At 42.9% G+C, this 25781-nt stretch overlaps 1 protein-coding gene across 1 annotated transcript in view; it reads left to right on the plus strand.

The window, feature by feature from the left end:
• Positions 1 to 25781, plus strand: part of LOC135509160 (tetraspanin-9) — a 319454-nt gene that overhangs the window by 61980 nt on the left and 231693 nt on the right. Inside the window, exon 3 of the mRNA XM_064929578.1 lies at positions 17472 to 17565. The gene's annotated coding sequence lies outside the window, so the exon portion shown is untranslated. The remainder of the gene's footprint in view (positions 1 to 17471; positions 17566 to 25781) is intronic.

Genomic DNA, 25781 nt, shown 5'->3' on the forward strand with positions numbered 1-25781 from the left:
TATTGTGAAACAAACAAGAAATAACACAAAAAACTGAACTTGAGCGTGAATAACTATTCATCCCCCCCAAAGTCAATACTTTGTAGAGCCATCTTTTGCAGCAATTACAGCTGCAAGTCTCTTGGGGTATGTCTCAATTAGCTTGGCACATCTAGCCATTGGGATTTTTGCCCATTCTTCAAGGCAAAACTGCTCCAGCTCCTTCAAGTCGGATGGGTTCTGCTGGTGTACAGCAACCTTTAAGTCATACCACAGATGCTCAATTAGATTGAGGTCTGAGCTTTGACTAGGCCATTCCAAGACATTTTAAAAGTTTCCCCTTAAACCACTCGAGTGTTGCTTTAGCAGTATATTTAGGGTCATTGTCCTGCTGGAAGGTGAACCTCCATCCCAGTCTCAAATCTCTGGAAGACTGAAATAGGTTTCCCTCAAGAACTTCCCTGTATTTAGCAACATCATTTCTTCAATTCAGACCAGTTTCCCAGTCTCTGCCGATGAAAAAGATCCGCACAGCATGATGCTGCCATCACCATGCTTCACTGTTGGGATGGTGTTCTTGGGGTGAACCAAGGTGTTGAGTTTGCGCCAGTGATAGCGTTTTCCTTGATGGCCAGAAAGCTCAATTTTAGTCTCATCTCACCAAAGTACCTTCTCTCATATTTTTGGGGAGTCTCCCACATGCCCTTTGGTGAACACCAAACATGTTTGCTTATTTTTTTCTTTAAGCAATGACTTTTTTCTGGCCATTCTTCTGGAAATCCCAGCTCTGTGGATTGAATGGCTTAAAGTGGTACAATGGACAGATACTCCAATCTCTGCTGTGGAGCTTTGCAGCTTCTTCAGGGTTATCTTTGGTCTCTTTGTTGCCTCTCTGATTAATGCCATCCTTGCCTGGTCTGTGAGTTTTGGTGGGTGGCCCTCTCTTGGCAGGTTTATTGTGGTGCCATATTCTTTCCATTTTTTAATAATGGATTTAATGGTGCTCCGTGGGATGTTCAAAGTTTCAGATTTTGTTGTTGTTGTAACTCTGTACTTCTCCACAACTTTGTCCCTGAGAGCTCCTTGGTCTTCATATGTGCTATTTGCTTGGTGGTGCCCCTTGCTTAGTGGTGTTGCAGACTCTGGGGCCTTTCAGAACAGGTGTATATACAGTTGAAGTCTGAAGTTTACATACACCTTAGCCAAATACATTTCAACTCAGTTTTTCACAATCCCTGACATTTAATCCTAGTAAAAATCCCCTGTCTTAGGTCAGTTAGGATCACCACTTTATTTTAAGAATATGAAATGTCAGAATAATGGTAGAGAGAAGGATTTATTTCAGCATTTATTTATTTCTTCACATTCCCAGTGGGTCAGAAGTTTGCATACACTCAATTCGTTTTTTGGTGATATTGCCTTCAAATTGTTTAACTTGGGTCAAACATTTCGGGTAGCCTTCCACAAGCTTCCCATAATAGGTTGGGTGAATTTTGGCCCATTCCTCCTGACAGAGCTGGTGTAACTGAGTCAAGTTTGTATTCCTCCTTGCTTGCACACACTTTTTCAGTTCTGCCCACAAATGTTCTATGGGATTGAGGTCAGGGCTTTGTGATGGCCACTCCAATACCTTGACCGTAGTCTGGCTTTTTTTATGGAGGTTTTGGAGCAGTGGCTTCTCCCTTGCTGAGGGGCCTTTCAGGTTATGTCGATTGTAGGAGTCGTTTTACTGCGGATATAGACACTTTTGTACCTGTTTCCTCCAGCATCTTCACAAGGTCCTTTGCTGTTGTTCTGGGATTGATTTGCACTTTTCGCACCAAAGTGTGTTCATCTCTAGGAGACAGAACGCATCTTCTTCCTGAGCGGTATGACGGCTGCGTGGTCCCATGGTGTTTATACTTGCGTTCTATTTTTTGTACAGATGAACGTGGTACCTTCAGGCATTTGGAAATTAATCGCAAGGGTGTTCCAGACTTGAGGAGGTCTACAATTTTTCTTCTGAGGTCTTGAAATACATAAATACATTCAAGATAGGCCTTGAAATACATCCACAGGTACACCTCCAATTGACTATAATTATGTCAATTAGCCTATCAGAAACTTCTAAAGCCATGACATAGTTTTCTGGAATTTTCCAAGCTGTTTAAAGGCACAGTCAACTTACTGAATGTAAACTTCTGACCCAATAGAATTGTGATACAGTGAATTATAAGTGAATTAATTTGTCTGTAAACAATTGTTGGAAAAATTTCTTGTGTCATGCACAAAGTAGATGTCCTAGCTAACTTGCCTAAACTATAGTTTGTTAACAAGAAATTTGTGGAGTGGTTGAAAAACGAGTTTTAATGACTCCAACCTAAGTGTATATAAACTTCCGACTTCAACTGTATACTGAGATCATGTGACAGATTACACTTAGATTGCACACAGTTGGACTTTTTGTTGAAAAAATTATGTAACTTCTGCAGGTAATTGGTTGCACCAGATCTTATTTAGGTGCTTCATAGCAAAGGGGGTGCATACATATGCACAAACCTCTTTTCATTCTTTTTATTTACATTTTTTTTTTTTAAAGAAATTATATTTTTCACTTCACCAAATTTGGAATATTTTGTGTATGTCCAATCCAAATAAAAATACATTTAAATTACAGGTTGTAATGCAACAAAATAGGAAAAACACCACAGGGGTGAATACTTTTGCAAGTTAGTGTAATATCAACATGTTTCAAGCAGTCCACCATAGTCCCTGTGCCCACGAACACCAAGGTAACCTCCCTATATGACTACTGACCCATAGCACTCACATCTGTAGCCATGAAGTGCTTTGAATGGCTCACATCAACGCCATTATCCCAGAAACACTAGACCCACTCCAATTTGCATACTGCCCCAACAGATCCACAGATGATGTAATCTCTATTGCACTCCACACTGCCTTTCACACCTGGACTTAAGAAACATCTATGTGAGAATGCTATACAGTGCCTTGCGAAAGTATTCGGCCCCCTTGAACTTTGCGACCTTTTGCCACATTTCAGGCTTCAAACATAAAGATATAAAACTGTATTTTTTTGTGAAGAATCAACAACAAGTGGGACGCAATCATGAAGTGGAACGACATTGGATATTTCAAACTTTTTTAACAAATCAAAAACTGAAAAATTGGGCATGCAAAATTATTCAGCCCCCTTAAGTTAATACTTTGTAGCGCCACCTTCTGCTGCGATTACAGCTGTAAGTCGCTTGGGGTATGTCTCTATCAGTTTTGCACATCGAGAGACTGAATTTTTTTCCCAATTCCTCCTTGCAAAACAGCTCGAGCTCAGTGAGGTTGGTTGGAGAGCATTTGTGAACAGCAGTTTTCAGTTCTTACCACAGATTCTCGATTGGATTCAGGTCTGGACTTTGACTTGGCCATTCTAACACCTGGATATGTTTATTTTTGAACCATTCCATTGTAGATTTTGCTTTATGTTTTGGATCATTGTCTTGTTGGAAGACAAATTTCCGTCCCAGTCTCAGGTCTTTTGCAGACTCCATCAGGTTTTTTCCAGAATGGTCCTGTATTTGGCTCCATCCATCTTCCCATCAATTTTAACTATCTTCCCTGTCCCTGCTGAAGAAAAGCAGGCCCAAACCATGATGCTGCCACCACCATGTTTGACAGTGGGGATGGTGTTCAGGGTGATGAGCTGTGTTGCTTTTACGCCAAACATAACGTTTTGCATTGTTGCCAAAAAGTTCAATTTTGGTTTCATCTGACCAGAGCACCTTCTTCCACATGTTTGGTGTGTCTCCCAGGTGGCTTGTGGCAAACTTTAAACAACACTTTTTATGGATATCTTTAAGAAATGTCTTTCTTCTTGCCACTCTTCCATAAAGGCCAGATTTGTGCAATATACGACTGATTGTTGTCCTATGGACAGAGTCTTGGCTTCCGACCGCAAAGGCAGAACAGAGGGTAGTACGTACGGCCCAGTACATCACTGGGGCTAAGTTTTCTGCCATCCAGGACCTCTATACCAGGCGGTGTCAGAGGAAGACCCTAAAAATTGCTAAAGACTCCAGCCACACTAGTCATAGACTGTTATCTCTGTTACCACATGGCAAGCGGTACCAGAGCGCCAGGTCTAGGTCCAACACGTTTCTAAACAGCTTCTACCCCCAAGCCAAAAGACTCCTGAACAGCTAATCAAATGGTTACTCGGACTATTTGCACCCCCCCCCTCCCCATTTCTCACTGCTTCTACTCTCTGTTTATTATCCATGCACACAGTAGTCACTTTACATCTTCCTGCATGTACATGTTATCTCAATTACCTCGACTAACTTGGGACCCCTCACATTGACTCTGTGCCGATACCACCTGTATAGAGCCTTCCCTACTGTTATTTTATTGTTGCTCTTTAATTATATATATTTATATTTTATATTTTTATTGATTTTTTACTTCAGTTTATTTCAGTAAATACTTTACCTTATTTAACTTATTCCTAACTGAATTGTTGGTTAATAAGGGCTTGTAAGTAAGAATTTCACTGTACCTGTTGTATTCTGCTTATGTGACAAATAAAATGTAAGATTTGATTTGAAATAGCTATGTAGCGAAGCTCCCATCCAACCTGACAGGCTTTGAAATGATCTACAGAGAAGAATGGGATAATAAATACAGGTGTGCCAAGCTTATAGTGTCATACCCAAGAAGACTTGAGGCTGTAATCGCTGCCAAAGGTGCTTCAACCAGATACTGCGTAAGGGTCTGAATACTTGGTTATTTATTTTGGATACATTTTCAAACATAAAAAACTGTTATTTCTTTTTATTGTGTGTACATTGATTAGGGAAAAAGCTGTAACGTAACAAAATGTGGAATAGTCAGGAGGTCTGAATGTTTGTCGAATACACTGTAGGTAGAGGTAAAGTGATTAGGCAACAGGATAAATAATTAACTGGAGCAGCAGCATATGTGATGAGTCAAAATAGTTAGTGCAAAAAGGGTCAATGCAGATAGTTCGGGTAGCTATTTGATGAACTATTTAGCAGTCTTATGGCTTGGGGATAGAAGTTTTTCAGGATCCTGTTGGTTCTAGACTTGGAGCATCAGTACCGTTTGCCGTGATCTGAGAGCCCATGCCAAATATTTTAGCCTCCTGAGGGGGAAGATGCGTTGTCGTGCCTTCTTCACGACTGTGTTGGTGTGGACCATTTTAATTCCTTAGTGATGTGGACACTAAGGAACTTGAAACTCTCGAACCACTCCACTACAGATACATCAATGTCGATATGGGTGTGCTTGGCCCTCCGTTTCCTGTTGTCCACGATCAACTCCTTTTTTTACTCACATTGAGGGAGAGGTTGTTGTCCTGGCACCCTACTGCCAGGTCACTGACCTCCTCCCTATAGGCTGCCTCATTGTCGTCGGTGACCAGGCCTACCATCTTCATGTCATCAGCAAACTTAATGATGGAGTTGGAGTCATGCGTGGCCATGCAGTCGTGAGTGAACAGGGAGTAAAGGAGGGGACTAAGCAAGCACCCCTGGTTCCCCAGTGTTGACAGTCAGCGTTGCAGATATGTTTTTGCCTAATATTTTACAAACTGGTGACAGTTGTAAAAAAAGTCAATAGTTGGAAGAGTTGCAGAGTTAATTGAAAATAATGTAATTGTTGATTAGATGTTTTTTTCATTAATTAGACCATATGGTTCAAGAGAAAAAGACCTTCCTCTACTAGAAACTAACAGACAATATGGACACAGCTATAAAAAATATATTTTCTGTTAATTACCCAAATTACTAAGATTCCTGTGACTTTGGTAGATTACCGGTAGATTTGCAACCCTGGACATGACAAGATACAGCGAGCTGAAATGAGCCACCTATGATTCCCCACATGGCAGATTGTTGTCACTGTTGCTAGCTATCTGACTGTTTAGAATCATAACACCACACGGCCTTCTTCCTCATTGATGTGCAGGCTTCATTTTCATGACAGTGTCTGCCAGGGCCGTAGTTCATGTGGCTCGGTGTGTGCTCAGTTGGCCTATTCAGGAGTCATTTGCAACATTTGCTTTACTTTGAGCCCCTGAGCTACAGTAGTATAATAGCATAGAGTGGTGATTTACAAAGCCCATTCCAGTTCATGGCATGGCTTTGAAGAGATAAAGAATGTCCTCCTTATTCTAGTACTTCTCCAGCTGATGCCATGGTGCGACAACAAGGTGGGGGATGAAACAGACCAGGGCTGGAGAGAAGCTCTGTACAACTCTTGAGCTCTGAGCTATAGGCTAGTTCACTGATATACTGCATGGACTGAAGAGTGGAGGCTGCTCAGGAGAACGGCTCATGATGATGGCTGGAATGGCGCAGATGGAGTGGCATCAGACATCTGGAAATGTAGATTATAACATTTGACTGATTCCGCTCCAGTCAATACCACGAGCCCATTGTACCCAATTAAGGTGCCACCAACCTCCTGTGACAGACTGTACAACTCATAGTACAACACATGAATGCACTGACCGGGGGCCTCATTTATAAACGTTGCGTAAATTTCACACTAAATATCTGTGTGCGGCCTTTCTGAAAAATGTTGTACAAATATTGAGATTTATAAACTTGTCTCACGCCATACATTTAACGTTTACCGTTATAAATAACTGTCATAATACTCCGTGCTTGAACGAGCATTCTGGAAAATGCCCTCCATTCCCTCTTTATGGTGACAATAACAGCCTTTATTTGCTGTATACTTTGGAAATATTTGAATTAGACAACTGCAGTTCCCAAAAGGAAGAGCAATGGTAAATGTGATTACATTTCTGTGGAGGTGTGGGCAAAATGTTGTGATATTTTGCAGTGATCTTTTCAAACTGCATATGCATGCTGCCTCTAGCGAGTGCCTGTCAGCACATTCTGTAAGATTGATTGTATATTTGAAACAATTTAAAAGTAGTCTAAATGCTGCGGCCCTCACTTCTATGCAAAATATTAATTGTTGTTCAATATTTAGTTCATCAATAGATTGTGTTTCTATGTCCTGCCTTGGTATAGGCTCTGATGACATCATACTCCTATCGCACAGCAATAGCCTGTCCATACATTTCAATATTTCACATAAGCTACAGTTCTATTTACTGTGTTGGTAGAATGTTTTAATATTTTGCAGTAATGTATGCTTATTGGCAAAGGACTGTGACCGTTTCTGAAAGAGAAAACAATGTCTCATTGTTTTGGACCTGTGAGTAGAACGATTGAATTCAACAATGTTTTGCATCGACTTTTCACCCAACCTAAATATGATGGACTGAAACATTGTCTAAGCTACTGAAATCAAATAGAAATGACAGTAGGCTTCATACTGTGGTAGCGCAAACTCAGCAAAAAAAAGAAACGTCCCCTTTTCAGGACCCTGTCTTTCAAAGATAATTCGTAAAAATCCAAATAACTTCACAGATCTTCATTGTAAAGGGTTTAAACACTGTTTGCCATGCCTGTTCTTTGAACCATAAACAATTATTGATCATGCACCTGTGGAACGTTCATTAAGACACCAATGGTAGGCAATTAAGGTCACAGTTATGAAAACTTAGGACACTAAAGAGGCCTTTCTACTGACTCTGGAAGACACCAAAAGAAAGATGCCCAGGGTCCCTACTCATCTGTTTGAATGTGCCTTAGGCATGCTGCAAGGAGGCATGAGGACTGCAGATGAGGCCAGGGCAATAAATTGCAATGTCCGTACTGTGAGACGCCTAAGACAGCGCTACAGAGAGACAGGACGGACAGCTGATTGTTCTCGCAGTGGCAGACCACGTGTAACAACACATGCACCGGATCGGTACATCCGAACATCACACCTGCGAGACAGGTACAGGAGGAACGCACAATTCCTCCATCAGTGCTCAGACTGTCCGCAATAGGCTGAGAGAGGCTGGACTGAGGGCTTGTAGGCTGTTGTGCCTATGGACACAAACCCACTGTCGCTGGACCAGACAGGACTGGCAAAAAGTGCTCTTCACTGACGAATCGCAGTTTTGTCTCACCAGGGGTAATGGTCGGATTAGCGTTTATCATCGAAGGAATGAGCGTTACACCGAGGCCTGTATTCTGGAGCGGGATCAATTTGGAGGTGGAGGGTCCGCCATGGTCTGGGGCGGTGTGTCACAGCATCATCGGACTGAGCTTGTTGTCATTGCAGGCGATCTCAACGCTGTGCGTTATAGGGAAGACATCCTCCTCCCTCATTGGGTAAACTTCCTGCAGGCTCATCCTGACATGACCCTCCAGCATGACAATGCCACCAGCCATACTGTTCGTTCTGTGTTTGATTTCCTGCAAGACAGGAATATCAGTGTTCTGCCATGACCAGCAAAGAGCCCGGATCTCAATCCCATTGAGCACGTCTGGGACCTGTTGGATCGGAGGGTGAGGGCTAAGGCCATTCCCCCAGAAATGTCCGGGAACTTGCAGGTGCCTTGGTGGAAGAGTAGGGTAACATCTCACAGCAAGTACTGGCAAATCTGGTGCAGTCCATGAGGAGGAGATGAACTGCAGTACTTAATGCAGCTGATGGCCACACCATATACTGACTGTTACTTTTGATTTTGACTCCCCCCCTTTGTTCAGGGACACATTATTCCATTTCTATTAGTCACATGTTCAGTTTATGTCTCAGTTGTGGAATCTTGTTATGTTCATAAAATATCAACTTTCTTGATGTTCACCTATGAACTGCGCTGCCTATGGGATTGCATACATAGCCGTTCTATTTACTAGGCTACTATAGGCCCAATTAAATGAGAGATGTACATCGTATTTTTGTTATTGTTTTTTACTTGTATTTATTCAGGGGAGCCCAATTGAGACCAGGGTCTCATTCAAAATGATTAACCGAGAACAAACAAGTCACATGATAATTCAGTAAATCCATAAAACACAATCAACCAAAAAACTTCCAAACCTCCACAATACAATTTGTTGTATGACGACTTCAGGAATTTTGAACCCATCACAGCCAGAAAAGGTGTGAAATTTATTCTCCAATGGTTAGGAAAATAAAATAAATAGGAAATATATTCCTTTTTGTAATTATTTTAGATTCCCCCCAAAAACACAGATTTTCCCTCTTTTCACTAACAGCAAATGGCTGCACCTCGTTATTCTGTTTTTATTAGTAAGCGTTGGCATGACAGACGCAGGAATGCATAATAGGGTTTTTTGTTACGGCGTGCCGTGTAAGGGCACAGGGACGAAGACCAAACAAACACGTAACAAAAACACAGGGTTGAAACCCCAAAAAAGAGCAAGGAGTACCTTGAATAAATAACACACACGCACAATGATTATCACACGGGACGAGACCCGTAATCATCTGTGCAATCCACAAGGGCACGAAAGCCCAAAACACACAGCACAGGTACTCACACGCACTAACGGACATTGTAACAATATTCGACAAGACCATGGAAACCAAAGGGCACATATATATATACAAATACTAATCAGATCCACATATGATGCAATCTCTATTGCACTCAACACTGCCCTTTCCCACCTGGACAAAAGGAACATCTACGTGAGAATGCTGTTCATTGACTACAGGTCAGCATTCAACACCATAGTAAAGCTCATCACTAAGCTAAGGATCCTGGGACTAAACATCTCCCTCTGCAACTGCATCCTGGACTTCCTGACAGGCCACCCCCAGCTGGTGAGGGAAGATAGCAACACATCTGCCACGCTGATCCTCAACACTGGAGCTCCCAAGGGGTGCGTGCTCAGTCCTCTCCTGTACTCCCTGTTCACCCACGACTGCATGGCCAGGCACGACTCCAACACCATCATTAAGTTTGCTGGCCTACCACCAACAGTAGTAAGCCTGATCACCGATTGCAACGAGACAGCCTATAGGGTGGAGGTCAGAGACCTGGCCGGGTGGTGCCAGAATAACAACCTATCCCTCAACGTAAGCAAGACTAAGGAGATTATTGTGGACTACAGGAAATGGAGGACCGAGCACGTCCCCATTCTCATCGACGGGGCTGTAGTGGAGCAGATTGAGAGCTTCAAATTCCTTGGTGTCCACATCAACAACAAACGAGATTGGTCCAAACACACCAAGACAGTCGTGAAGAGGGCACGACAAAGCCTATTCCCCCTCAGGAAACTAAAAAGATTTGGCAGGTCCTGAGATCCTCAAAAGGTTCTACAGCCGCAACATCGAGAGCATCCTGACCGGTTGCATCACTGCCAAGTACTGCAATTGCTCGGCCTCCGACCGCAAGGCACTTCAGAGGGTAGTGCGTACGGCCCAGTACATCACTGGGGCAAAGCTGCCTGCCATCCAGGATCTCTACACCAGGCAGTCTCAGGGGAAGGCCCTAAAAATTGTCAAAGACCCCAGCCACCCTAGTCATAGACTGTTCTCTCTACTACCGCATGGCAAGCGGTACCAGAGTGCCAAGTCTAGGACAAAAAAGCTTCTCAACAGTTTTTACCCCCAAGCCATAAGACTCCTGAATAGGTAACCAAATGGTTACCCGGACTATTTGCATTTTCTGCCCCCCCCCAACCCCTCCTTTACGCTGCTGCTACTCTCTGTCTATCTTATATGCATAGTTACTTTAACGATAGCTACATGTACATACTACCTAAATGGCCCGATCAATGAGTAAATGGCCCGACCAACATTGGCTAACCGGGCTATCTGCATTGTGTCCCACCACCCGCCAACCCCTCTTTTTACGCTTCTGCTATTCTCTGTTCATCATATATGCATAGTCACTTTAACAATGCCCACATGTACATACTACCTCAATAAGCCTGACTAACAGGTGTCTGTATATAGCCTTGCTACTCTTTTTCAAATGTCTTTTTTCTGTTGTTTTATTTCTTTACTTTCTTTGCACACACACACACACACCTTTTTTCCCGCACCATTGGTTAGAGCCTGTAAGTAAGCATTTTACTGTAAGGTTTACACCTGTTGTATTCAGCGCACGTGACAAATAAACGTTGATTTGATTTAATCAGTGGGAATAGGGGACAGGTGTGCGTGATGAAAGTTCTGGAGTTCTAACCAAAGTTATTTCTGAATATTGATCATCACATTTATTGTAAATGTGAACAATGGTGTAGTGCACTCCCTGTCTATGATTGCCATTGCCTCCCATGTAGAATGTAACAGCATAGTTAAGGCTGCTCATTGATTTCTGTTCCAGCTTCTAATGCTCCATTGAGCAGAGACCTCCAGACGTGTTTTACATAAATCAGCACAGCTACAGTGTCTGGCCTTCTGACAGATATTAGGTAGCACTCTGTGATTTCACCACACATTACACTGTAATCAGAGCAGTTCCACCCCCCCCCCCCGGTCTTCGATTATGCATCCATTCAGTACCTGACACAAGTCATTTCAATGCACAAGGCGAGAACCAGATGCAGACACAGGAGGCAGAGGTTGGAGTCTTACAATGTTTATTCATCCAAAGGGGTAGGCAAGAGAATGGTCATGGACAGGCAAAAAGGTCAAAACCAGATCAGAGACCAGGAGGTACAGAGTGGCAGACAGGCCCGTGGTCAAGGCAGGCAGAATAGTCAGGCAGGCGGGTACAAAGTACAGAAACAGGCAAGGGTCAAAACTGAGGACTAGAAAAAGGAGAATGCAAAAAGCAGGAGAACAGGAAAAATGCTGGTTGACATAGAAACATACAAGACGAACTGGCACAGAGAGACAGGAAACACAGGGATAAATACACTGGGGAAAACAAGGGACACCTGGAGGGGGTGGAGACAATAACGAGGACAGGTGAAACAGATCAGGGTGTGACAAGTCATGGAGTCTTATTGGCATGGAGCTCCATTAACAAGGGAGTACGTTGGGTTTCCTGATCGTGGCTCATGGATCATGGGATCCATCCTTCCCATTGCCTCTCCCTCACGGTGTACCGTGATATGGGATCAGCCACGGCTCCTTCCTCATTGCATTCCTGGGCGGTAGCGTCATGCCCTGTGGTGTAACCCCATCCTCCACTAGGACTCTGAGTGAGGAGAGGCGGGGATGTGGTTAGAGTGGGAGGGGCTGGATGGGTGGAGGGGCCACAGCACCAATGCAGCTGTTGGGATTTGTGGACTGAAGTTACCATTCTGTACTGGAGCAGGATTAAGCAGGGAGAACAGCAGAGGAGCCCTGGCCTCAGAAAACTCAGAGACCCTGGAGAGAGGACACCACTGGGCCATGAAGATGAGAACAGCGAAATGTATAAGACTGTATTGGAAAAGAGAGACGAGGAAGGACAGCTGTTGAACCCAAGGCTCCCTACATAAGGATGAGAGCAAGAACCTAGAGTCCTGTCTTCATGCTGTATTAACCCACTGTGGTGAAAGCCCTCTAGTAAACCACCACCTTAGGTAGAGGCCCAGCTGACTGCCCTGTGCCACAGTGACGTCCCTCTGCCACCCTCACAGCTGGAGGGGCTCTGTGACAGGGGCAGCTGCCTGCCTCCCCTATCTCCCCTGGGGCTAATGATACACCAATACAGCCAACAGCACGCCATGGGCCTATCAACACCTTCTTCCAGCTTTCTTATTAGAACACGGCTACTCTCCCTCCAGTCTCCAGTGAGTCTCATGGCTCTCCACTGCTAGCAAGATCACAGCCCTTCTACGGCAGATCGCTGCTCCAGAGCATTTCCCACTCCCGGCTCCGGCCCTTTTGTGTGAATACTAGATTTGTTTCACTCTCTCTTGAACAGAGGTAGACACAGTGAGTTTTGGTCTGGCTGCTTCTATGAACAGAGAGAGATACGCAGTGTGCTTTGGTCTGGCTGCTTCTCAAAGGTTACCTCTGACTTTTATCTCACGGCTGGCCTTGAAGCTTGGTGGAGTGGGGCTGACACACACTGACACACATCACACAGGCCTGGTTTCAGTTAAGGCAGCAGCAGCTGCAGCAGGAGGAGGAAATTCTATTTCCCATAGTTCACCCAGTGTAATGGAGCATGTGTAGTACGTCTCTCAAGATGCCCAGTTATCATCGGCTTGCTTGGAAAAACCTCACACATTCATACACACACACAGACAGACAGAGGCCCACATACAGTTAAAATAATACTGATGGTGAGCGATTACGACCAGGGCCAAATTACAGCACATACTGATTGAGATGGTTTATATAGTAACATCTCAGCATATCTCCTCAGAAGGCTAACCATCCCACCCCCACGTCATCCATCTCCTCTAGTCACACACACAGGGGAGCACACTATACTACTCCGGGCCCAGTGTGGGAATGTTGCTCTAGCAGTTTCTTAAACGTGCTGATGGCCATCATTTTCCTTGGCTTGTGTTTATAGCTGGAGGTCCAGTGACTGTCCACACTCTCTGAGGAGGAAATGGGCTGCTCAAATAATTGCGAGTAATTACATAAGTCTTATTAGGTACTGTCATTGAAGCCAACATTAATTTGGGTCACTAATGGGACAGACATAACTGTTTTGTTATGCTGACTCTCTTGCTCTCTAGGGCTGACCCTAATTAGTCGACTGGTCGATTGTTTGGTCGTTAGGCTGTTGGTTGACTGAGATTTTTTGTTGTTGAGCAGGAGCAAATATATACTGTACAGTACCAGTCAAAAGTTTGTATACACTTACTCATTCCAGTGTTTTTCTTTAATTTGACTATTTTCTACATTTGAGAACAGCGACTGCATCAGGAGTATGAAATAACACATATGGAATCATGTAGTAACCAAAATAGTGTTAAACAAATTGAAATATACAGTTGAAGTCGGAAGTTCACATACACATTTTTCAACCACTCCACAAATTTCTTGTTAACAAACTATAGTTTTTGCATCTACTTTGTGCATGACACAAGTCATTTTTCCAACAATTGTTTACAGACAGATTATTTCACTTATAATTCACTGTATCACAATTCCAGTGGGTCAGAAGTGTACATACACTAAGATGACTGTGCCTTTAAACTGCGTGGAAAAATCCAGTAAATGTTGTCATGCCTTTAGAAGCTTCTGATAGGCCAATTGACATAATTTGAGTCAATTGGAGGTGTACCTGTGGATGTATTTTATTTATTTATTTATTTTATTTCACCTTTATTTAACCAGGTAGGCAAGTTGAGAACAAGTTCTCATTTACAATTGCGACCTGGCCAAGATAAAGCAAAGCAGTTCGACATACAACAACACAGAGTTACACATGGAGCAAAACAAACATACAGTCAATAATACAGTATAAACAAGTCTATATACGATGTGAGCAAATGAGTCGAGATAAGGGAGGTAAAGGCAAAAAAAGGCCATGGTGGCAAAGTAAATACAATATAGCAAGTAAAACACCAGAATGGTAGATATGCAATGGAAGAATGTGCAAAGTAGAAATAAAAATAATGGGGTGCAAAGGAGCAAAATAAATAAATTAAATTAAATACAGTAGGGAAAGAGGTAGTTGTTTGGACTAAAATATAGGTGGGCTATGTACAGGTGCAGTAATCTGTGAGCTGCTCTGACAGTTGGTGCTTAAAGCTAGTGAGGGAGATAAGTGTTTCCAGTTTCAGAGATTTTTGTAGTTCGTTCCAGTCATTGGCAGCAGAGAAGTGGAAGGAGAGGCGGCCAAAGAAAGAATTGGTTTTGGGGGTGACTAGAGAGATATACCTGCTGGAGCGTGTGCTACAGGTGGGAGATGCTATGGTGACCAGCGAACTGAGATAAGGGGGGACTTTACCTAGCAGGGTCTTGTAGGTGACAAGGAGCCAGTGGGTTTGGTGACGAGTATGAAGCGAGGGCCAGCCAACGAGAGCGTACAGGTCGCAATGGTGGGTAGTATATGGGGCTTTGGTGACAAAACGGATTGCACTGTGATATACTGCATCCAATTTGTTGAGTAGGGTATTGGAGGCTATTTTGTAAATGACATCGCCAAAGTCGAGGATTGGTAGGATGGTCAGTTTTACAAGGGTATGTTTGGCAGCATGAGTGAAGGATGCTTTGTTGCGAAATAGGAAGCCAATTCTAGATTTAACTTTGGATTGGAGATGTTTGATATGGGTCTGGAAGGAGAGTTTACAGTCTAACCAGACACCTAAGTATTTGTAGTTGTATTCTAAGTCAGAGCCGTCCAGAGTAGTGATGTTGGACAGGCGGGCAGGTGCGGGTAGCGATCGGTTGAAGAGCATGCATTTAGTTTTACCTGTATTTAAGAGCAATTGGAGGCCACGGAAGGAGAGTTGTATGGCATTGAAGCTTGCCTAGAGGGTTGTTAACACAGTATCCAAAGAAGGGCCAGAGGTATACAGAATGGTGTCGTCTGCGTAGAGGTAGATCAGAGACTCACCAGCAGCAAGAGCGACCTCATTGATGTATACAGAGAAGAGAGTATTTGAAGGCCTACCTTCAAACTCAGTGCCTCTGCTTGACATCAAGGGAAAATCAAAAGAAATCGGCCAAGACCTCAGAAAATAAATTGTAGGCATCCTCAAGTCTGGTTCATCCTTGGGATCAATTTCCAAATGTCTGAAGGTACTACGTTCATCTGTACAAACAATAGTACGCAAGTACTATGTACCCATGTACACCATGGGACCACGCAGCCATCATACCGCTCAGGAAGGAGACGCTTTCGGTCTCCTAGAGATGAACTTACTTTGGTGCAAATCAATCCCAGAACAACAGAAAAGGACCTTGTGAAGATGCTGGAGTAAACAGGCACAAAAGTATCTATATCCACAGTAAAACAAGTCCTATATCGACATAACCTGAAAGGCAGCTTTTTGGAGAAATGTCCTCTGGTCTGATGAAACAAAAATATAATTGTTTGGCCATAATGACCATCGTTATTTTTGGAGGAAAAAGGGGGATGCAAATATAAGCTGAAATAAATCACTCTCTACTATTATTCTGACATTTCACATTCTTAAAATAAAGTGGTGATCCGAACTGACCTAAGACAGGGAATTGTTACTTGGATTAATTGTCAGGAATTGTGAAAAACTGAGTTTAAATATATTTGGCTAAGATGTATGTAAACTTCTGACTTCAACTGTATCTTATATTAGAGATTCTTCAAAGTAGCCACCATTTACCTTGATGACCGCTTTGCACACTCTTGGCATTCTCTCAACCATCTTCATGAGGTAGTCACCTGGAATACATTTCAATTAGCAGGTATAGCCTTGTTAAAAGTTCATTTGTGGAATTTCTTTTCTTCTTAATGTGTTTGACCCAATCAGTTGTGTTGTGACAAGGTAGGGTTGGTATACAGAATATAGCCCTATTTAGTAAAGGACCAAGTCCATATTATGGCAAATACACCTCAAATAAGCAAAGAGAAAAGACAGTCCATCATTACTTTAAGACATGAATGTCAGTCAATCCAGAAAATTTACTTTGAAAGTTTCTTCAAATGCAGTAGCAAAAACCAGCAATCGCTATGATGAAATTGACATGATTGTTTGACTGTAGGTGGGGGCGGTACTTTCTTTATAAACACAAACTCACTTCCTTGACAACTTCCTTCACAACAGCTCTGCACAATATTGTTGTATGGTGGTATTATACATTTTATATTGTAGATATGTAGTGGTGTAATAATGTTATATGATGTACTGTTTTATATTTTGTTTTATGTGTGATGTAAGTGCCTTAAATTGTTTGGACCGCAGGAAGAGTAGCTTCTGCCTTGGCAGCATCTAATGGGGATCCCTAACAAATACAAATGCCCCGACGGCTATATTGGAATTGTTTGTTGGCACCGCCAAGGCTGTTTCGCTTCTGCCGCTATTGTAGAACAGCCCTCCAAATGATAAAAGGAAACTGGAGATGCCATTGCTCATTATTACATGGAAATGTAAGGCATTGCCTGGGATATCATCTTATAGGGAGAGGCAACCTGGGCCATGTTGATTTTGATTTGATTTATATGATTGTGGCTGTAGATCAGCCTGTAGACTAGACGCCTGCTGCACACACCTGTTCATGGAGTGCTATCATTCATTCTGCAGAGCAAGTGCTGGCTATTGATAGTCTTTGTATTTTACTATGCTTGCCAAGTGAGAGTGAGAGAGACTGACTGACTCACTGACTCAGACCCAGTAGCTACAGTGTGTATACATCTTGTCATCCACTCCCAGCATATTGTCCTTTCTTATTTCCCCCTCTCAGTATTCTGCCGCAGTGCTCAAGGTCACACGTAGCGCCTGGAGTTTTGTTGGAGCTGAGTGAAGAACTGACCACTCTTGTGAAAAACAGCTTACTACTTGCTCTAGTCACTCAAACTGTGGTGTTGATGCTCTTTACATTTTAACTGTCCCTCCTGGCCTGTGGAATAGATCTATCCATGTGGCCATTTTATACTCTGGGTTTTATTGTGTTTTACAGGCCTGGCCCTCTATACATATGATGTTTATTATTCATGGACTGTGGTGAGAAAGGGAGAGAGCATAGAGTGCTGACTGAGTTTGTGTTTTTGGCAGGCTTCAGGGCTTTCTTACTCGTGAGACTCTGAGACTGACCTGTGACTGCGGAACAGACACTGTCTCCCTCTACATCTTCACCCCCAGAGCAACGGTAAGAACCACACACACACACACACACACACACACACACACACACACACACACACACACACACACACACACACACACACACACACACACACACACACACACACACACACACACACACACACACACACACACACACACACACACAGGGCTCCCATCTGTTTCAGGACCTGTTTAACACATTATCAAAGGGAACAAGACACTGTAATTACACCTACCAGAGATATAATACCAGTGCCCTAGCCGTGTCTCAGTCACCATCGATGTGTTTGCGCAATGAACTTCAATTCAGTTGCACTGTAATCAGCATTAGCTCCTCTAACATTTAGTTGTTCCAAAGTCAATTGACTCGTGCTAAAGAGGGACTGAGTTGTTTACAGGACTATTGCATAATCTGCCTACAACCATAAGCAAATTTTTACTGTCCATGTAAACATTCTCAGTGTGTCTTTAAGAAATAGCATGGTATAATCTTTTTCATCCTACAGTAAACACTCCCTAGTCAGTTGTGCTCTTATTCCCCGGGCCTTTCAAGGTGTAAGGTCTTCTCTGATAGCCACTCAGACCCCTTCTCGGTGGCTCCCCACTTCAAAGTCAAGCGTTGCTAAAAAGGAGGACTAAAATTTGCCACTAGCCAGTGCTCAGAAAGACCGGCTGACTTGTGTTTAGCTACCGATGTAGGATCTTAATTTGAGCCAGTTTGCTACAACAGGAAAATAATCCTGCAGCAACAGGAAATGTGAATTATTATGTGAATTATAATTAATATATATTTTTGTAGGGGTTATTATACATTTTTGTAGGGGTTGGTACATTTTCCGTTAGGGCAAATCAAGTCAAATTTTAAAAGTGGAAATTACAAACTTCACTAGCCTTGTCACGCCCTGACCATAGTTTGCTTTGTATGTTTATATGTTTTGTTTGGTCAGGGTGTGATCTGAGTGGGCATTCTATGTTGTGTGTCTAGTTTGTCTGTTCCTGTGTTTGGCCTGATATGGTTCTCAATCAGAGGCAGGTGTTAGTCATTGTCTCTGATTGGGAACCATATTTAGGTAGCCTGTTTGGTGTTGGGTTTTGGTGGTGATTGTCCTTTTGTCCTTAGGTCTGTCGTGTGTTAGTTTGCACCAGTATTAGGCTGTTTCGGTTTTCATTACGTGTTTTTTGTATTGATTCGTGTTTCTTCAGTTTTATTAAACATGGATGCTATAGACACGCCGCATTTTGGTCCGACTCTCTTTCACCTACAGAAAATCGTGACACAGGGTGTGATCTGAGTGGGCATTCTATGTTGGATGCCTAGTTTGTCTGTTTCTGTGTTTGGCCTGATATGGACCTCAATCAGAGGCAGGTGTTAGTCGTTGTCTCTGATTGGGAACCATATTTAGGTAGCCTGGGTTTCACTGTTGGTTTGTGGGTGTTTGTTTCCTGTGTTAGTGTTTTTGCCACATGGGACTGTTTCGGTTTGGTTTATTTCACTTCATTGTTTTGTATTTCATAGTGTTCAGCATTTTCTGCTTTACAGAAACATTCTCAGCAACAAAAGAGTGATCAAATTAAGATCCTACATCTTTAGATCAAAGCGTATTGTAGCTGATCTGGCAGGCTTGACGGCGGCAGGGCTACTGTGCCAGTCATGTGAGTGATGCGGTAAGAAGCCTCAGGCCCTGAGGTGTCAGATCCATAGCAGAGAAATCAACAGGATGGGGGGTTTGGGAATGAAGGGTCAAGGATATGGGCATCACTCTCTCTCCCTCACTGTCCATTTTAATGCATACAAACATCCCCCTCTGGGCTTTGTGGTTTGCAGGAGATGTGTGTGTGGCAGAGAGTGATAGTGTGTGTGTGAGTGACTGTGACTTTATGTATGAATGTATGTATGCATGTACACTACCATTCAAAATTTTGGGGTCACTTAGATATGTCCTTGTTTTTGAAAGAAAAGCAAAAACAATTGTTCATTAAAATAACCTCAAATTGATCAGAAATACAGTGTAAACATTGTTAATGTTGTAAATGACTATTGTAGCTGGAAACGGCATAGGCGTACAGAGGCCCATTATCAGCAACCATCACTCCTGTGTTCCAATTGCACGTTGTGTTAGCTAATCCAAGTTTATCATTTTAAAAGGCTAATTGATCATTACAACACCCTTTTGCAAATATGTTAGCACTGCTGAAAACTGTTGTCCTGATTTAAAGAAGCAATAAAACTTTTCTTTAGACGAGTTGAGTTTCAGGAGTATTCCATGCGAGAAATTGCCAAGAAACTGAAGATCCCGTACAACGCTGTGTGCTACTTCCTTCACAGAACAGCGCAAACTGGCTCTAAAGAATAGAAAGAGGAGTGGAAGGCCCCGGTGCACAACTGAGCAAGAGGACAAGTACATTAGTGTCTAGTTTGAGAAACACACGCCTCACAAGTCCTCAACTGGCAACTTCTTTAAATAGTACCCACAAAACACCTGTCTCAACGTCAACAGTGAAGAGGTGACTCCAGGATGCTGGCCTTCTAAGCAGAGTTCATCTGTCCAGTGTCTGTTCTTTTGCCGATCTTTTATTTTTATTGACCAGTCTGAGATATGGCTTTTTTTTGCAACTTTGTCTCGGCCAGCATCCTGCTTTTCTTTCAAAAACAAGGACATTTCTAAGTGACCCCAAACTTTTGAACTGTAGTGTATGTATTTACAGGTACAGTTGAAGTCAAAAGTTTACATACACCTTATCCAAATAATTTTAAGCTCAGTTTTTCACAATTCTTGACCAAGAAACTGAATATCCCGTACAACAATTAATCCTAATAAAAATTCCCTGTTTTAGATCAATTAGGATCATCACTTTATTTTAATGATGTGAAATGTCAGTTATAGTAGAGAATGATTTATTTCAGCTTTTATTTCTTTCATCACATTCCCAGTTGTTCAGAAGTTTACATACACTCAATTAGTATTTGGTAGCATTGCTTTTAGCATTGTTTAACATTTTGAGTAGCCTTCCACAAACTTCCCACAAACAATTGGGTGAATTTTGGCCCATTACTCCTGACAGAGCTGGTGTACCTGAATCAGGTTTGTAGGCCTCCTTGCTCGCACACGCTTTTTCAGTCTGCCCACAAATTTTCTATAGGATTGAGGTCAGGGCTTTGTGATGGCCACTCCAATACCTTGACTCTTGTTGTCCTTAAGCCATTTTGCCACAACTTTGGAAGTATGCTTGGGGTCATTGTCCATTTGGAAGACCCATTTGCGACCAAGCTTGAACTTCGTGCCTGATGTCTTGAGATGTTGCTTCAATATATCCCCATAATTTTCCTGCCTCATGATGCCATCTATTTTGTGAAGTGCACCAGTCTCGCCTGCAGCAAAGCACCCCCACAACATGATGCTGCCACCCCCGTGCTTCACTGTTGGGATGGTGTTCTTCGGCTTGCAAGCTTCCCCCTTTTCCTCCGAACATAACAATGGTCATTATGGCTAAACAGTTCTACTTTTGTTTCATCATGCCAGAGGACATTTCTCCAAAAACAATCTTTGTCCCCATGTGCAGTTGCAAACCGTAGTCTGGCTTTTTTTATGGCAGTTTTGGAGCAGTGGCTTCTTCCTTGCTGTGCGGCCTTTGAGGTTATGTCGATATAGGACTCGTTTGACTGTGGATATAGATACTTTTGTACCTGTTTCCTCCAGCATCTTCACAACTTCCTTTGCTGTTGTTCTGCGATTGATTTGCCCTTTTCGCACCAAAGTACGTTCATCCTCTTCCTGAGGAGTATGACGCCTGCGTGGTCCCATGGCTTTTGTACTTGCATACTATTGTTTATACAGATGAACGTGGTACCTTCAGGCATTTGGAAATTGCTCCCAAGGATGAACCAGACTTGTGGAGGTCTACAATTCTTTTTCTGAGGTCTTGGTTGATTTCTTTAGATTTTTCCATGATGTCAAGCAAAGAAGCACTGAGTTTGAAGGTAGGCCTTGAAATACATCCACTGGTACACCTCCAATTGACTCAAATGATGTCAATTATCTTCCAAGTTGTTTAAAGGCACAGTCAACTTTGGAACTGGAATACAGTGAAATAATAATTTAATTAATCTGTCTGTAAACAATTTTTGGAAAAATTACTTGTGTCATGCACAAAGTAGATGTCCTAACTGACTTGCCAAAACTATATTTTGTTAACCAGTAATTTGTGGAGTGGTTGAAAAACTAGTTTTAATAACTCCAACGTAAGTGTATGTGAACTTCCGACTTCAACTGTATGTGCACATACACATAATGTGAGCTCATATGTGTGTGAAGTGAGTCCCCTCACTCAATTAGACAACCTTCAGCTGGCAGATAATTTAGGGATATTGACAGATGAGGTCATTGAAACATCATCAGCCCCCCTCCACAGCCTCCCAGGCCTCGACCACAGGCATGTGTGCCAGCGTGAAGTGGACTGCTGGGAGGTCAGGTGTAACTGAGACCGGTGGAGGATATAGGACGACAGGACAGGAATGGCCTGCTCAGAGAGGATGTCCAACCCCCCCCTCAACTCAAATAAATCAAATCATAATATCAATTATTATTTGTCACATGTGCCGAAAATAACAGGTATAGACTTTTCTGAGCCAGACTATTCCATTCTCCCTCCCTGCATCTTAGTCTACCTGATGCTACTCCTCCAATGGAACTATATACATATTTTTTTCCCAGGCTGAAGCAGCAGCTGCACGCACCGATGGCCACCAGAGATATGGCACGCTTCTGTTTATTGGCTATTGATTGACTGTGCTTTGGCAAAGGGAGACAATGAGTTACCGGCTGCTCTCTGTGGTAGTACTGCTTCTCGAGACAAAGTAGTCTGGCCTGGTTTACTTTATTTATTTATATCTCTGGTTGTATACTGAACAAAAATATAAACGCAACATGTAAAGTGTTGGTCCCATATTTCATGAGCTAAAATAAAAGATCCCAGATATTTTCAATAAGCTCCAAAAACGCATTTCTCTCAAATATTGTGCACAAATTTGTTTACGTCCTTGTTAGTAAGCATTTTTCCTTTACCAAGATAATCCATCCACCTGACAGGTGTGGCATATCAAGAAGCTGATTAAACAGCATGATCTTTACACAGATGCACCTTGTGCTGAGGACAATAAGAGGCCACTCTTAATTGTGCAGTTTTGTCATACAACACAATACCACAGATGTCTCATGTTTGAGGGAGCGTGGAATTGGCATGCGGACTGCAGGAATGTCCACCAGAGCTGTTGCCAGATAATTGAATGTTAATTTCTCTACCATAAGCCGCCTCCAACATCGTTTTAGAGCATTTGAAAGTAAAGTACAGTACAGTTCAACATTTTGGACACACCTACTCATTCAAGGGATTTTCTTAATTTTTATATATTTTCTACACTGTAGAATAATAGTGAAGACATCAAACACTATAAAATAACACATATGGAATGATGTAGTAACCAGAAAAGTGTTAAACAAATCAAAATATATTTTTTGTAGCAACACTTTGCCTTGATGACAGCTTTGCACACTCTTGGCATACTTTCAACCAGCTTCACCTAGAATACTTTTCCAACAGTCTTGAAGGAGTTCCCACATGCTGAGCACTTGTTGGCTGCTTTTCCTTCACTCTGCGGTCCAACTCCTCCCAAACCATCTCAATTGGGTTGAGGTCGGGTGACTGTGGAGATCAGGTCATCTGATGCAGCACTCCATCACTCTCCTTTTTGGTCAAATAACATGTACACATCATGGAGGTGTGTTGGGTCATTGTCCTGTTGAAAGAGAAATTATAGTCCCACTAAGCCAAACCAGATGGGATGGTGTATCTCTGCAGAATGCTGTGGTAGCCATGCTGGTTAAGTGTCCCTTGAATTCTAAATAAATCATAGACAGTGTTACCAGCAATGCACCCCCACAAATAACATTTGATTTGATCATACCTCCTCCTCCATGCTTCACGGTAGGAACCACACATGCGGAGATCATCCATTCACCTACTCTGTGTCTCACAAAGACACGGCGGTTGGAACCAAAAATCTCAAATTTCAAGTCATCAGACCAAAGGACAGATTTCCACTGGCCTCATGTCCATTACTCGTATTTCTTGGCTCATGCAAGTCTCTTCTTCTTATTGGTGTCCTTTAGTAGTGTTTTTTTACAGCAATTCGACCATGAAGGCCTGATTCACACAGTCGCCTCTGAACAGTTGATGTTGAAATGTGTCTGTTGCTTGAACTCTGTGAAGCATTTACTTGGGCTACAATTTCTGAGGCTGGTAACTCTAATAAACATATCCTCTGCAGCAGAAGTAACTCTGGGTCTTCCTTTCCTGTGGCGATCTTCATGAGAGCCTGTTTCATCATAGCACTTGATGGCTTTTGCGACTGCACTTGAAGAAACATTCAAAGTTCTTGAAATGTTCAGCCAGATTGACTGACCTTCATGTCTTAAAGTAATGATGGACTGTTATTTCTCTTTGCTTATTTGAGCTGCTTGGTCTTTTACCAAATAGGGCTATCTTCTGTATACCACCCCTACCTTGTCACAACACAACTGATTGGCTCAAACATAGTAAGACGGAAAGAAATATCACAAATGAACTTTTAACAAGGCACACCTGTTAATTGAAATGCATCCCAGGTGTCTACCACCATGAAGCTGGTTGAGAGAATGCCAAGGGTGTACAAAGCTGTCATCAAGGCAAAGGGTTTCTACTTTGAAGACTCTCAAATATAAAATATATTTTGATTTGTTCAACACTTTTTTGGATACTACATGATTCCATGTGTTTTTCATAGTTTTGATGTCTTCACTATTATTCTACATTGTGTAAAATAGTAAAAATAAGTAAAACCCTTTAATGAGTAGCTGTGTCCAAACTTTTGACTGGTACTGTACCTCCAACCGACCTCACAAACACAGACCATGTGTATGGCGTCATATGGGCGAGTGTTTGCTAATGTCAACATTTTGAACAGAGTGCCCCAAGGTGGAGTTATGGTTATGGGCAGGCATAAGCTACAGGCAACAAACCCAATAGCATTTTAGCGCTGAAAATTTGAATGCACAGAGATAGCATGACGAGATCCTGAGGCCTATTATTGTGCCATTCATCCGCTGCTATTACCTCATGTTTCAGCATGATAATGCACAGCCCCTTGCTAGTCCGTGGTGAGTAATCGCAGTCGCAAGGATCTGTACACAATTCCTGGACGCTGAAAATGTCCCAGCTCTTCTGCATACTCACCAGACATGTCACCCATTGAGCATGTTTGGGATGCTCTGGATCAACTTGCATGACAGGGTGTTCAAGTTCCTGCCAATATCCAGCAACTTCGCACAGCCATTGAAGAGGAGTTGGGACAACATTTCACTGGCCACAATCAACAGCCTGATCCACACCCCTACCATTTTTTTAAAGGTATCTGTCATCAACAGATGCATATCCGTATTCCCAGTCATGTGAAATCCTTACATTAGTGCCTAATTAATTTATTTCAATTGACTGATGTCCTTATTATCAGGTATGAAGGTAAGACCCAAATGTAGACCATGTCGAATAAACAATAGTTTTGTATTCCAACAGGGGTGGGCAATAGGCAGGTAAGAGCAGGCAAGGGTCAGTAAACCAGAAGCGGAGCAACGGTACCGGGTAAGGCAGAAGTCGGTAGTCCAGAGGGGGGGCAAAGGTACAGTACAGGTCAGCAGGCAGGCACGCTCAGGGTCAGGGGCAGGCAGAGTGGTCAGGCAGGTGGGCTCGGAGTCAGGACAGGCAAGGGTCAAAACGAGGACGAGAAAAAGAGAGACTGGAAAAAGCAGAAGCTGAGACACAAAACGCTGGTTGACTTGAACAAACAGGATGAACTGGCAGCAGACAAACAGAGAACACAAGTATAAATACACAGGGGATAATGGGGAAGATGGGCTACACCTGGAGAGGGGTGGAAACAGATCTGGGTGTGACCGTCACCCTCTCGTATCTGCACCAGGTGGTAGGCGTTACGTAGATCAACTTGGAGAACACAGTGGCGACCTGGAGAGCCACATAGAAGAACCCTCCTGCACCAGCGGGAGAGGAAGAGGGATGAATCAATCCAGTAGCTAGGGAGTCCCCAATGTAGTTCTCCATAGCCTTGGTTTCAGGTCCTGACAGTGCGTACAGACATCCCCGGGGAGGCCTGGTGCTAGGGAGAAGGTCAATCTCGCCATCATATGG

The sequence above is a fragment of the Oncorhynchus masou genome, chromosome 22, assembly GCF_036934945.1.
Source record: "Oncorhynchus masou masou isolate Uvic2021 chromosome 22, UVic_Omas_1.1, whole genome shotgun sequence".
NCBI classification, from domain to species: Eukaryota; Metazoa; Chordata; class Actinopteri; order Salmoniformes; family Salmonidae; genus Oncorhynchus; species Oncorhynchus masou.